Genomic DNA, 13,614 nt, shown 5'->3' on the forward strand with positions numbered 1-13,614 from the left:
GGGTCTCTCCTGGTTGTTGCTTGACGCGGCGCAGGTCACCCGCGGCCGGCGGGCAGTCGCGAGTGCCCTAGAAGTCGGCAACGAAACGATTGCGCATCTCATCCCAGGAGGAGATCGAGCTTGGGGGCAGGTTCAGGAGCCAGGAGCGGGCGACATCCTTGAGAGCCATGGGAAACCAGTTCGCCATGACTTTCTCATCGCTGTTGGTCGCTTCGATGCTCAGTTCGTAGAGCTGCAAGAACTCCACGGGGTCGGGGGTGCCGTCGTAGCGAGTAGGCAGATCTGGCTTGAACTTGCCCGGCCAGGCGACGCTACGCAGCTCAGGGGTGAAGGCGCGGCAGCCGGCCATGGTTACCGGGGCCCGCCTTGGAGGTGGAGCTTGGTCTTGGTGCTCACGCATCGCCACGACAAGCGGCGCGGGGCCTTGCCGCAGCAAGTGATCCTGGCGCGGTGGTGCGAGGAGTGGCGGAGCATTCTCTTGCGGTCGAGGAACTTCTTGACAACTTCTTTCTTCACGCGCGGGCGCCGGACGCGGTGGGTCGCGCCGCGGAGTCGCTTGCCTTGGTGCCAAGGCGCCGTCTTGATGCAGAGGTGGTGGAGGTGCTCCGTGAGCCACGTCGCCCGTGGCTGGCGGAGGGCGAGGCAGAGAGGGACGGCTGATACGTCTCCAACGTGTCTATAATTTATGAAGTATTCATGCTATTATATTATCAACCTTGGATGTTTTATATGCATTTATATGCTATTTTATATGATTTTTGGGACTAACCTATTAAGCTAGTGCCCAGTGCCAGTTTCTGTTTTTTCCTTGTTTTTGAGTTTTACAGAAAAGGAATATCAAACGGAGTCCAATTGATGTGCCAATTTTTGATATTTTTTATGGACCAAAAGAAGACCCCGGTGTAAAAGAGTTGGGCCAGGAGAGTCCCGGGGCGTCCACGAGGGTGGGGGCGCGCCCACCCCTGATACATCTCCGTCGTATCTATAATTTTTGATTGTTCCATGCCAATATTATTCAACTTTCATATACTTTTGGCAACTTTTTATATAATTTTTGGGACTAACATATTGATCCAGTGCCCAGTGCCAGTTCCTGTTTCTTGCATGTTTTATGTTTCGCAGAAACCCAATATCAAACTGAGTCCAAACGGGATAAAAACGGACGGAGAATTATTTTGGAATATTTATGATTTTTGGGAAGTAAAATCAACGCGAGACGGTGCCCGAGGGGGCCACGAGGCAAGGGGGCAGGCGCGCCCTGGACCCTCGTGGGCACCCCATAAGGCGGTTGACACTCTTCTTTTGCCGCAAGAAAGCTAATTTTATGAGAAAAATCTGGGCGAAAGATTCAACCCAATCGGAGTTACGGATCCCCGGATATAAAAGAAACGGTGAAAGGGCAGCAGAACGGAACGCAGAACAGAGAGAGACAGAGAGACAGATCCAATCTCGGAGGGGCTCTCACCCCTCCCATGCCATGGAGACCAAGGACCAGAGGGGAAACCCTTCTCCCATCTAGGGAGGAGGTCAAGGAAGAAGAAGAAAAAGAAGGGGGGCCCTCTCCCCCTCTCTTCCGGTGGCGCCGGAACATCGCCGGGGCCATCATCATCACCGCCATCTACATCAACAACGTCACCGCCATCATCACCAACTCTTCCCGCCTCTACGCAGCGGTGTAACCCCTCTTTTACCCGCTGTAATCTCTACTTAAACATGGTGCTCAACACTATATATTATTTCCCAATGATGTATGGCTATACTATGATGTTTGAGTAGATCCATTTTGTCCTATGGGTTATTTGATGATCAAGATTGGTTTGAGTTGCATGTTTTATTATTGGTGCTGTCCTATGGTGCTCTCCGTGTCGCCCAAGCGTGAGGGATTCCCGCTGTAGGGTTTGCAATATGTTCATGATTTGCTTATGGTGGGTGGCGTGAGTGACAGAAGCACAGACCCGAGTAAGTAGGTTGTTTGCGTATGGGATAAAGGGGACTTGATACTTTAATGCTATGGTTGGGTTTTACCTTAATGATCTTTAGTAGTTGCGGATGCTTGCTAGAGTTCCAATCATAAGTGCATATGATCCAAGTAGAGAAAGTATGTTAGCTTATGCCTCTCCCTCAAATAAAATTGCAATAATGATTACCGGTCTAGTTATCGATTGCATAGGGACAAATAACTTTCTCGTGACAAAAACCTCTCTACTAAAACTAACTTAATTGTGTCTTCATCTAAACAGCCCCTAGCTTTTATTTACGTGCTCTTTATTATCTTGCAAACCTATTCGAAAACACCTACAAAATACTTCTAGTTTCATACTTGTTCTAGGTAAAGCGAACGTTAAGCGTGCGTAGAGTTGTATCGGTGGTCAATAGAACTTGAGGGAATATCTGTTCTACCTTTAGCTCCTCGTTGGGTTCGACACTCTTACTTATCGAAAGAGGCTACAATTGATCCCCTATACTTGTGGGTTATCAAGACCTTTTTCTGGCGCCGTTGCCGGGGAGCAATAGCGTGGGGTGAATATTCTCGTGTGTGCTTGTTTACTTTATCAGTAAGTAATTTTTATTTGTTGTTCTTAGTTGTTCTCTATCTTTAGTTATGGATATGGAACACGAAATACCAAAGAAATTAGGTGTACTTGCTACTCATGGAGATGGGGAACCTCCTAAAACCCTCGATGTTGGTTATGTGAAAGATATTATGTACTACTTTGATAATCCTGAGAAAACCCCATTCAATTATGTTATGGGAGACACATTGGATCAACGTGAATACTTTAGGGATTATCGCTTGACTCAAAAAGGGAAAATATTATGGGATCAAATTCATATGTTGCATTGGTATGCTCGGCAACTTTGCTTGAGATATGATTACACTTGTTGCTCTAGGATGAAGGCTCCACACCTTCCCTTTTCATGCAAATTTAATGATAATGAAACCTTAGCTTCTTATGCTAATGGTATATATGATTACTATGATGTGGAACAAATAGAAGAATTTGTTGCTTTTAAGGGTGCTTATGAAATTGAATATTTGTTTGAAAAATATGAAGCTTTTGATGATGATGTTTATAGGCCTGAAAATTTTGCTATATTGAAATATTGCTATGAGAATTATGAATACAATTCCGATATTGATGCATTTATTGAGAAAGTCTCCGCTGTCCAAGAAGAGACTAATATTTTGCAGGAATCTATGGAAGAACAAATTGATGAAATTGTAAGCTCATTAGATGAAAAAGATGAGGAGGAGAGCGAAGAACAAAAGGAGGAAGAGCGGATTATCTACCCGTGCCCACCTTCTGATGAGAGTAACTCTTCAACTCATACATTGTTTAATTTCTCTTCGTGCTTACCGAAGGATGATTGCTATGATGACTGTTAAGATCCCGTTGATTCTCTTGAAATATCCCTTTTTGATGATGCTTGCTATGCTTGTGGCCATGATGCTAATATGAATGATGCTTATGGAGATGAACTTGCTATAGTTCCTTATGTTAAAGATGAAATTGTTGCTATTGCACCCACGCATGATAGTCCTATTATCTTTTTGAATTCTCCCAACTACACTATATCGGAGAAGTTTACCCTTATTAAGGATTATATTGATGGGTTGCCTTATACCGTTGCACATGATGATTTTGATGAATATAATATGCATGTGCTTGCTGCTCCTACTTGCATTTATTATGAGAGAGGAACTATATCTCCACCTCTCTATGTTTCCAACATGAAAAAAATTGCAAGAAACTGTTTATACTATGCATTGGCCTTTACTATGTGTGCATGAATTGTTCTTTTATGACATGCCGATGCATAGGAAGAGAGTTAGACTTCGTCATTGCTTGATATATGTTGCTTTGTGCTCATTACTAAATGCCAAATCATTGGTAATTAAAATTGGATTTGATATACCTTGGGATCCGGGTGGATCCATTACTTGAGCACTATATGCCTAGCTTAATGGCTTTAAAGAAAGCGCTGCCAGGGAGACAACCCGGAAGTTTTACAGAGTCATTTATTTCTGTTGAGTGCTTTCATATAGATTAAAAACAAAAAAATAAAGAGGGGAACCTAAAACTTTTTCGAAAAGGAAAGTGAAAGTGAGAAAGACGAGCATTGTTAAAGTGGGAGCTAGCCTTGAACTTTGTTCATGCCCATGGAAACATTGTGAATCTTAATTACAGAAACTTTTCAACAAAAATAATTATCCCCTTGTACAATTCCATTGTATTATAAAAATAATGTGCTAAGGTTTGCCTTTAGGATGTTTACAATGCTTGTTGGTTTGTGCGGTGCAGGACAGGAACTTTGGCTGTAGTGCGCGATTTTACCTTTTTTACTGGAACGTCAAATTGTAGCGACCAGACCTCAAACAGTCTGATCTTTGTGCATCAGTGTCATCCCTGGATCAGTAATGCTGACACGCACAGTACTTGAAGGATTTATAACAAAGTAGCAATCACACACTTATTACATCGAATGTCTCAAAAGAGAACTTATTACAATAAATATGGCTTAAGGCCATCTAATACGATAACAACGGAAGGCTTGGAAGACAAAGTGAGTCCATCGACTCCAACGGCATCACTGAGTGAAAGACCACGACCTAAGGCTCCTTACTCGTCGTCTGAAAAGTCTGCAACATGATACGTTTGAAAGATCGTGGATGTCGCCTAGAGGGGGGGTGAATAGGCGCTTTAAAATAATTACGGTTTAGGCTTGAACAAATGCGGAATAAACCTAGCGGTTAATTTGACAAGCACAAAACCTACAACAACTAGGCTCACCTATGTGCACCAACAACTTATGCTAAGCAAGATAAACAACTAAGTGATAGCAAGATATATGACAAGAAACAATATGGCTATCACAAAGTAAAGTGCATAAGTAAAGGGTTCGGGTAAGAGATAACCGAGACACGCGGAGACGCCGATGTATCCCGAAGTTCACACCCTTGCGGATGCTAATCTCCGTTTGCAGCGGTGTGGAGGCACAATGCTCCCCAAGAAGCCACTAGGGCCACCGTAATCTCCTCACGCCCTCGCACAATGCAAGATGCTGTGATTCCACTAAGGGACCCTTGAGGGCGGTCACCGAACCCGTACAAATGGCAACCCTTGGGGGCGGTCACCGAACCCGTACACTTTGGCAACCCTTGGGGGCGGTCACCGGAACCCGTCAAATTGCTCAGGGCGATCTCCACAACCTAATTGGAGACCCCGACGCTTGCCCGGAGCTTTACACCACAATGATTGAGCTCCAAACACCACCAACCGTCTAGGGCGCCCAAGCACCCAAGAGGAACAAGCTCAAGGGCACCAAGCACCCAAGAGTAATAAGCTTCTCAACTTGTAACTTCCACGTATCACCGTGGAGAACTCAAACCGATGCACCAAATGCAATGGCAAGGGCACACGGAGTGCCCAAGTCCTTCTCTCTCAAATCCCACCGAAGCAACTAATGCTAGGGAGGAAAATGAGAGGAAGAACAAGAAGGAGAACACCAAGAACTCCAAGATCTAGATCCAAGGGGTTCCCCTCACAAAGAGGAGAAAGTGATTGGTGGAAATGTGGATCTAGATCTCCTCTCTCTTTTCCCTCAAAAACTAGCAAGAATCCATGGAGGGATTGAGAGTTAGCAAGCTCGAAGAAGGTCAACAATGGGGGAAGAACACGAGCTCAAAGGATAAAGTTCATTGGGGAAGAAGACCTCCTTATATAGTGGGGAGAACAATCCAACCGTTACCCCCACTTCAGCCCCGCACAGAGCGGTACTACCGCTTGGCCAGCGGTACTACCGCTTGCCCCTATAAGCGGTACTACCGCTCCCCCTCGCGGTACTGCCGCTGAGCCCAGAGCGGTACTACCGCGGTGGCAGGGCGGTACTACCGCATACGAGCGGTACTACGGCCCCCACTGCCGCGGCTAGTACCGTAAAACCCGACACGAAAAAGACCCCTCGAATCGAGGCGGTACTAGTACGAGACCGTAGCGGTACTACGGCTGGGGCCACCAGCGGTACTACCGCTCTGGAGCGGTACTACCGCTCTAGAGCGGTACTACCGCTTGTAGCACCCAAGCGGTACTACCGCTCCGGCCCGCGGTACTACCGCTAGGAAACCAAATCTGCCATAACTTCTGCATATGAGCTCCGAATTGAGCAAACTCAAGCTTGTTGAATTGAGCAAACTCAAGCTTGTTATAGTAAGAAGAGGCAGGGGAGGTATGCCAACAAATAGAGGAGTGAAACCTCCAACCGAGAAGAACCGGCATAACCTCCAACATCGAAAACATCATAGAAGATGCGAGTGAACTCCGTTTTCGATGAACTCGAGCTTGTCATCAAGATGACCATAAGCTCCAAAACTCACAAAGAGAAGAACCAAACAAGAACCAACAAAGATGATGCAAGGATGCAATGGTTTGAGCTCTCTATGAACGATACGATCAAGCTACTCATCGAGAGCCCCCCTTGATAGTACGGCAATCAATCCTATAACCCGGTCTCCCAACTACCATCATGAGACCGGTAAAATAGAAAACCTATCAAGAGCAAACCTTTGCCTTGCACATGGTCCACTTGAGCTAGATGATGACGATCTTGACTCCCTCAAGTTGGACCACCTTTCTTGGTTGTGTTGGATCGATGAAGACTAGTTGATTGCTCCCCCATACTCCACTATGGGTGAGCCACTCTTCCGCACATCTTCACAAGTCCATTGTCACCACAATGGACGGCAAGCTTCAAGCATTTGATCTCTTCATGATGCTTCACTTGAACTTGCACACCGCAACATCTTCACAAGTCCATTGTCGCCACAATGGACGGCAAGCTTCAAGCATTTGATCTCTTCATGATGCTTCACTTGAACTTGCACACCGCAACCTAACCCCACAAAGAACTCTCACGAAGATCATGGGTTAGTACACAAAGCGTAATTGACAATGCTTACCACACCATGGGATCGCTTGATCCCTCTCGGTACATCTTGTGCGCTTTGTGTGTTGATCAACTTGATTCACTCTTGACTTAGTCTTGATCAACCTTGACTCTTTCCAACTCTCTTCATTTGGATGATGTCTTGAAGGTAAACATGAATGATCACACAATCTTCTTCTTCAAGACATGCTTGCAATAAGCTCTACTCTCACATGACCAATCTTTGGATAATTCCTTAATAACACCTTGGTCACCACATAAACTCCTTGAAACCAACACATGGACTTCAAGAAATGCCTATGGACAAATCCTTCAAATATAACTCAAGGCAACCATTAGTCCATAGAGATTGTCATCAATTACCAAAACCAAACATGGGGGCACCGCATGTTCTTTCAACGTTGAAGCCCGAAAACGGGTCAGCACAGGGAATATGCTGGCAATGTAACACAGAAGAGTAATGAACAGAATAATGCTATCACTACATGCATATTTGGCTGGTGGAGGCTGTATGGTTGATCTGTTTTACGAAAAGCCAATTTTTTTCGTACAACAAAGGAATATATTTTAATTAACTATCATGGTGGTTGTTAAACATTGAGAATGGTAAACCCCATCTCAATCCCAATTAAAAATAATCATTAACCCAATCAAATTATATAATTAAGAGAGATGAGATCCACATGATAATCCAAGAACCAGATACTCAAGATGTCCATAACCGGGGACACGGCTAACCATGATTAGTTTGTACACTCTGCAGAGGTTTGTGCACTTTTCCCCACAAGACTCGATCTCCTCCATTGGATTTCTCGCACTACATAATGTTTGAGAAACGGATGACCGAGACACAGTATTTCCGAAGAGGTCCCCTTAACCGATAGATAGGCCGGTACACCTACAATCCCCTACATCTGCTAGCCCATCATGGAAAGGTTTCCCACAACTTACTCAACTATACTAGAGCCCATAATGGCATGTGGCTGCACACGGAAGTTTCTAGCATGAATAATCTTATGATCCCTTTGAGCCTGGGTGGCTGTCCATAGGAGAATCACACGGTACCCCGGGATTTCCAAAAAATACAGGCAATCACTGGAATTTCCCAGGTGCCTCAATCCACCCAAATGTGTATTAAAGTTGCCAACTTAAGTTAACCATTATTTAACAATACTCACATCTGTCATGAAATACTCTCAAAACCCAATCCACGTCTACGAGCATAGCATAGCAATATAAGCAACGTAGAAGTAACTCCCATAGGTTTGATAATAAACAGGTGAATAGGTACTACCTCAACTACTTCCCAAACCCACAATTTAATTCAGATCCTAACCATGCAATTGTTTGAGGATTGATCTAATGCAATAAAACTGGGTAGTAAAGAAGTATGATCAAAGTGTTACTTGCCTTGCTGATGATCCGCGAAACCTAGAGACTCATAGTAGCACGCTTCGCACTCCGGGTACTCTATCGCAAACAAACAAGCATACAAATAAGCAATCAAGCAAGGGCACAGGTAACTCAAATAAGACATCTAACCAGAAAGTTCAACTTAAGAACTCCGGTTTGCAAAAAGAATCAAATCAAACGAAGCAACAAAACTCAAACGGCGAAAGAAAACAAGCTTCGTTTACTAATCTGGACTAAAGTCAAAGTTTACAGTAACAAAATCTTGTTTAAGTTGGTTAAACAGAAAGAGGGTTTCGAGACGAAACTCTAGGCGCTTGAATCGCCTGATTCTAATAAACGAGCGAAAAGTTATACTAGAACGAAAATCGGATCAGAAATCGCGATCGAAAATAATCGCGGAAAATCCGAGAAAAAGAAAAACTGACGAACAGGCTAACGAACGAACGTTCGCTGTCTGCGGCTAAATGGTGAAAACCATTTGTTAAAACGAACTAACGAACGGGCGTTCGCTAAATAACTAAACCGATAAAAAAATAAACCGAACCGGATCTAAAAAACGGATCTAGGTTTAGAAAAAAAAACGTCGGTTCTCTCGCGAAAACCAAGGCGGCGGCGGCTACCTCCGGCGGGTCGGCGAACGGCGGCGGCGGGCGGCGGCTGGTGGGCTTAGGTGGCTCGGGGGGGCGGCTTATAAAGCCCCCCGGGCGGAGTCCCGCTCGGGTACGGCCTGGAGTCGGTTTGACTTTTTTTTAAATAATTCCAACGTGCAGAAAAAAAAAGAAAAAAAAATACTAAACGGACTCCAAAAATCCCGAAATAAATTTTCCCCGTCTTCTAAAAATAGGCCGGACAAGGTGAAGATTTATTTGGGCCTAAAATGCAATTTTGAAAAACGCATATTTTTCCTAATTCAAATAAAATAGCGATAAAACTCCAAATAAAAATCTTATTTGATTTTAATATTAAATCTCTGATATTTCTTTATTTTGAGGAAGTCATTTTATCCTCTCTATTTTATTTTTATAAAAGAAATATTCGAAGAGAAAATAATAAAAATCAAACGATCCTATTTTCAAAATTCGAGAAAAATTCGAATATGAAAATAATGAAATCCCCAACTCTCTCCGCGGGTCCTTGAGTTGCATAGAATTTCTAGGATCAACCAAAAATGCAATAAAATATGATATGCAATGATGATCTAATGTATAACATTCCAAATTGAAAATTTGGGATGTTACAAACCTACCCCCCTTAAGATGAATCTCGCCCTCGAGATTCGGGTTGTCTAGAAAATAGGTGTGGGTGATCTTTCCGTAGGTCTTCCTCTCGCTCCCAGGTGGCTTCATCTTCTGTATGGTGACTCCACTGAACTTTGCAGAACTTGATTACTTTGCTGCGTGTGACTCGGCTAGCAAACTCGAGTATCTTGACTGGCTTCTCCTCATAGGTCAAATCGCTATCCAACTGTATCGCTTCCAGCGGCACTGTATCTCTCAGAGGAATATCAGCCATCTCTGCGTGGCACTTCTTCAACTGAGAAACGTGGAAACATCATGAACTCCTGACAATCCTTCGGGTAATTCCAACTTGTAAGCAACTTCTCCCATACGTTCCAAAACTTTGTACGGTCCCACAAAACGTGGCGCTAACTTTCCCTTAACTCCAAAGCACTTTACTCCTCGAAGTGGAGATACACGAAGATACACTCTGTCTCCAACTTCGTAAACTATCTCCTTGCATTTAGAATCCGCATAGCTCTTCTGCCTGGACTGGGCTACCTTGAGTCTATCGCGAATCAGCTTAACCTTCTCTTCAGACTCTTTAATCAAATCTGGTCCAAACAACTCTCGGTCTCCAACTTCGTCCCACAACAACGGTGTTCTGCACCTCCTTCCGTACAATGCTTCGAAAGGGGCCATCTTCAAACTGGCTTCATAACTGTTGTTGTAAGAGAACTCTGCATACGGCAAATTATCGTCCCAACTAGATACATAGTCTAGCGCACAAGCTCTCAACATGTCCTCCAGAATCTGATTGACCCTCTCAGTCTGTCCATCTGTCTGCGGGTGAAAAGCTGTATTGAACTCTAGCCTGGTTCCCAAAGTTTCATGCAACTGATTCCAAAACTTTGAAGTAAACTGGGTTCCTCTATCTGATACAATGGTCCTCGGAACTCCATGTAGACATATGATCCTGGTCATGTATATCTTTGCCAACTTAGCACTGGTGTAAGTGGTTTTCACTGGGATGAAATGAGCTACCTTTGTCAAACGATCGACTACAACCCATATCGAGTCATAGCCTGAACGAGTCCTGGGTAATCCCGTGATAAAGTCCATGCCTAACTTATCCCACTTCCATTCGGGTATCGGCAATGGCTGTAGCAATCCTGCTGGCTTCTGATGCTCTGCCTTCGCTTTCTGACATACATCACAAACTGCTACATACTCTGCAATATCCTTCTTCATTCCGGTCCACCAGAAACTATCCTTCAAATCTAGATACATCTTGGTATTTCCTGGGTAAATCGAATATGGCGAATCATGGGCCTCTTGCAGAATCAACTTCCTGATCTCCTGATCATTTGGCACATATACACGGTCCTCAAACCATAAGGTATCGTGCTCATCCTCACGAAATCCTTTAGCCTTTCCTTTACTCATTCTTTCCTTTATTTCGGCTATCTCCTTGTCCGTCTTCTGAGCTTCTCTGATCTTATCCATTAAAGTAGATTGAATCTCCAAAGCTGCTACATATCCTCTCGGAACTATTTCCAAACATAGCTCGCGTAGGTCATCAGCCAATTCCTTGGGTAATTCTCCGGTCATGAGTGTATTGACATGACTTTTGCGGCTCAACGCGTCGGCTACTACGTTAGCCTTTCCTGGATGATAATGCAATCTCATATCATAATCCTTAATGAGCTCTAACCATCTCCTCTGCCTGAGATTCAACTCCTTCTGCGTGAAGATATACTTCAAACTCTTGTGATCCGTGTATACCTCACAATGGTTTCCGATGAGAAAATGTCTCCATGTCTTCAACGCATGCACTACGGCTGCTAACTCCAAATCATGCGTAGCATAATTTAACTCATGGGGTTTAAGCTGTCGTGAGGCATATGAAACAACTCTTCCCTCCTGCATAAGTACGGCTCCAAGTCCTCGATGAGAAGCGTCGGAATACACTTCATAATCCTTGCGTTGATTTGGCAGAATCAACACTGGTGATGTAACCAAGCGTCTCTTCAACTCCTGAAAACTGACCTCACATTCCTCAGTCCATTTGAATTTGGTGTCCTTCTTCAACAACTCCGTCATAGGCTTTGCAATCTTTGAGAAATTCTCAATGAACCTCCGGTAGTATCCTGCGAGTCCAAGAAAACTCCGAATCTCTCCAACTGTCGTGGGTGACTCCCAATTTGTCACAGTGACAACCTTCGTGGGGTCTACCGCTATTCCTTCTCCGGATATAACATGTCCAAGGAATCCAATTTCCTTCAGCCAAAACTCACACTTGCTGAACTTGGCGTATAACTGATGTTCTCTGAGCTTCCCAAGTACCAAACGCAAGTGCTCCTTATGTTCTTCTTCATTCTTCGAGTAGACCAGTATATCATCAATGAACACCACGACGAACTTATCCAAAAACTCCATAAACACCTTGTTCATCATGTTCATAAAATAGGCAGGTGCGTTAGTCAGGCCAAATGACATAACGGTATACTCATATAGCCCGTACCTCGTGGTAAAAGTTGTCTTAGGTATATCCTGCTCTCGAATCTTTAGCTGGTGATACCCTGATCGCAAATCGATCTTGGAAAACACTTTAGCTCCTTGCAGCTGGTCAAACAAATCATTGATCATCGGCAGTGGGTACTTGTTCTTGATCGTCACTTCATTCAATCCTCGATAATCAACAACCATCCTTAACGGTCCATCCTTCTTCTCCACTAGAAGTACTGGTGATCCCCAAGGTGACGAACTTGGGCGTATATAACCTTTATCCAGTAACTCCTTAATTTGCTTCTTAATTTCCTCCAAATCCTTTGCGGACATTCTGTACGGTCTCTTATATATTGGCCCTGTGCCTGGCAAAAGCTCAATTAAAAACTCAATGTCTCTATCCGGTGGCATGCCTGGCACTCTTCTGGAAATACATCCGGAAAATCCTTCACCACTGGTACTTCCTCCTGTACAACTCCTGATAAGGAATTTACATGAGTCCTATTCGGCACATGCCGGGATACATACTTGATTCTTCTTCCTTCTGGGGTGGTGAGCAAAATCGTCTTACTGGCGCAATCGATGTTTCCTCCATACATAGATAGCCAATCCATACCCAGAATCACATCCAAACCTTGCGACTCCAAAATTATCAGATCTGAGGGGAAAACATGCCTACCTATGGTCAATGGCATCTGAAAACATCCATGGCTTGCCATATACTCTGCTCTAGGTGAGGTTACTAGCAAGGGTGTCTTAAGAACTCTAGTGGGCAACTTATACTTATCCACAAATCCCCTTGATATGTATGAATGCGATGCACCAGTATCAAAAAGTACGACTGCAGTAAAGGACTTAACCAAAAACTTACCTATTACTGCATCTAGCTGGGCTTCAACCTCCTCCACGTTAACGTGGTTCACTTGTCCCCTGTTGAAAGGGTTGGGCTTCTTCCCAGAGCTTCCATTGCCATTTCCGTTCTTGGCTTCAGGACATTCATTGGCGTAATGTCCGGTCTTCTGGCACTTGTAGCAAGTAACGTGGCTTAGATCTTTCTTGGCGGGTGTTGCTGGGTTGGAACGGTTCTGTCCGCTACTTCCTCCATTACCATTACCGTTCTTGGAACCACTATGGTTGTGCGAACTTCCTCCATTATGAGTGTGGCCTCCATGGTTATGAACAAGTCCTCCCGAGTTCGGGTGAAACGGGGTCTCTGCTGGGCTACAGAATTATACTTCCCTTGTCCATACTTCCTCTTGCGGCTGTCAATCTGCTGATGCTTCCCTTCAAGCATGAGAGCTCTATCCACCAACTCCTGGTAGTTATTGAAATTTGCCACCATCAACTGCATGCTCAGCTCATCATTCAGTCCTTCCAGAAACTTCTCCTTCTTAGCTGCATCTGTAGCGACGTCATCTGGGGCATAACGTGCTAGCTTGCTAAATTCATCCACATACTGACCAACAGTGCGCCCTCCTTGGCGTAAGTTGCGAAACTCATGCTTCTTCATGGCCATAGCTCCTGCTGGTAC

The sequence above is a fragment of the Aegilops tauschii genome, chromosome 3 (assembly GCF_002575655.3).
Source record: "Aegilops tauschii subsp. strangulata cultivar AL8/78 chromosome 3, Aet v6.0, whole genome shotgun sequence".
Taxonomy (NCBI): Eukaryota; Viridiplantae; Streptophyta; class Magnoliopsida; order Poales; family Poaceae; genus Aegilops; species Aegilops tauschii.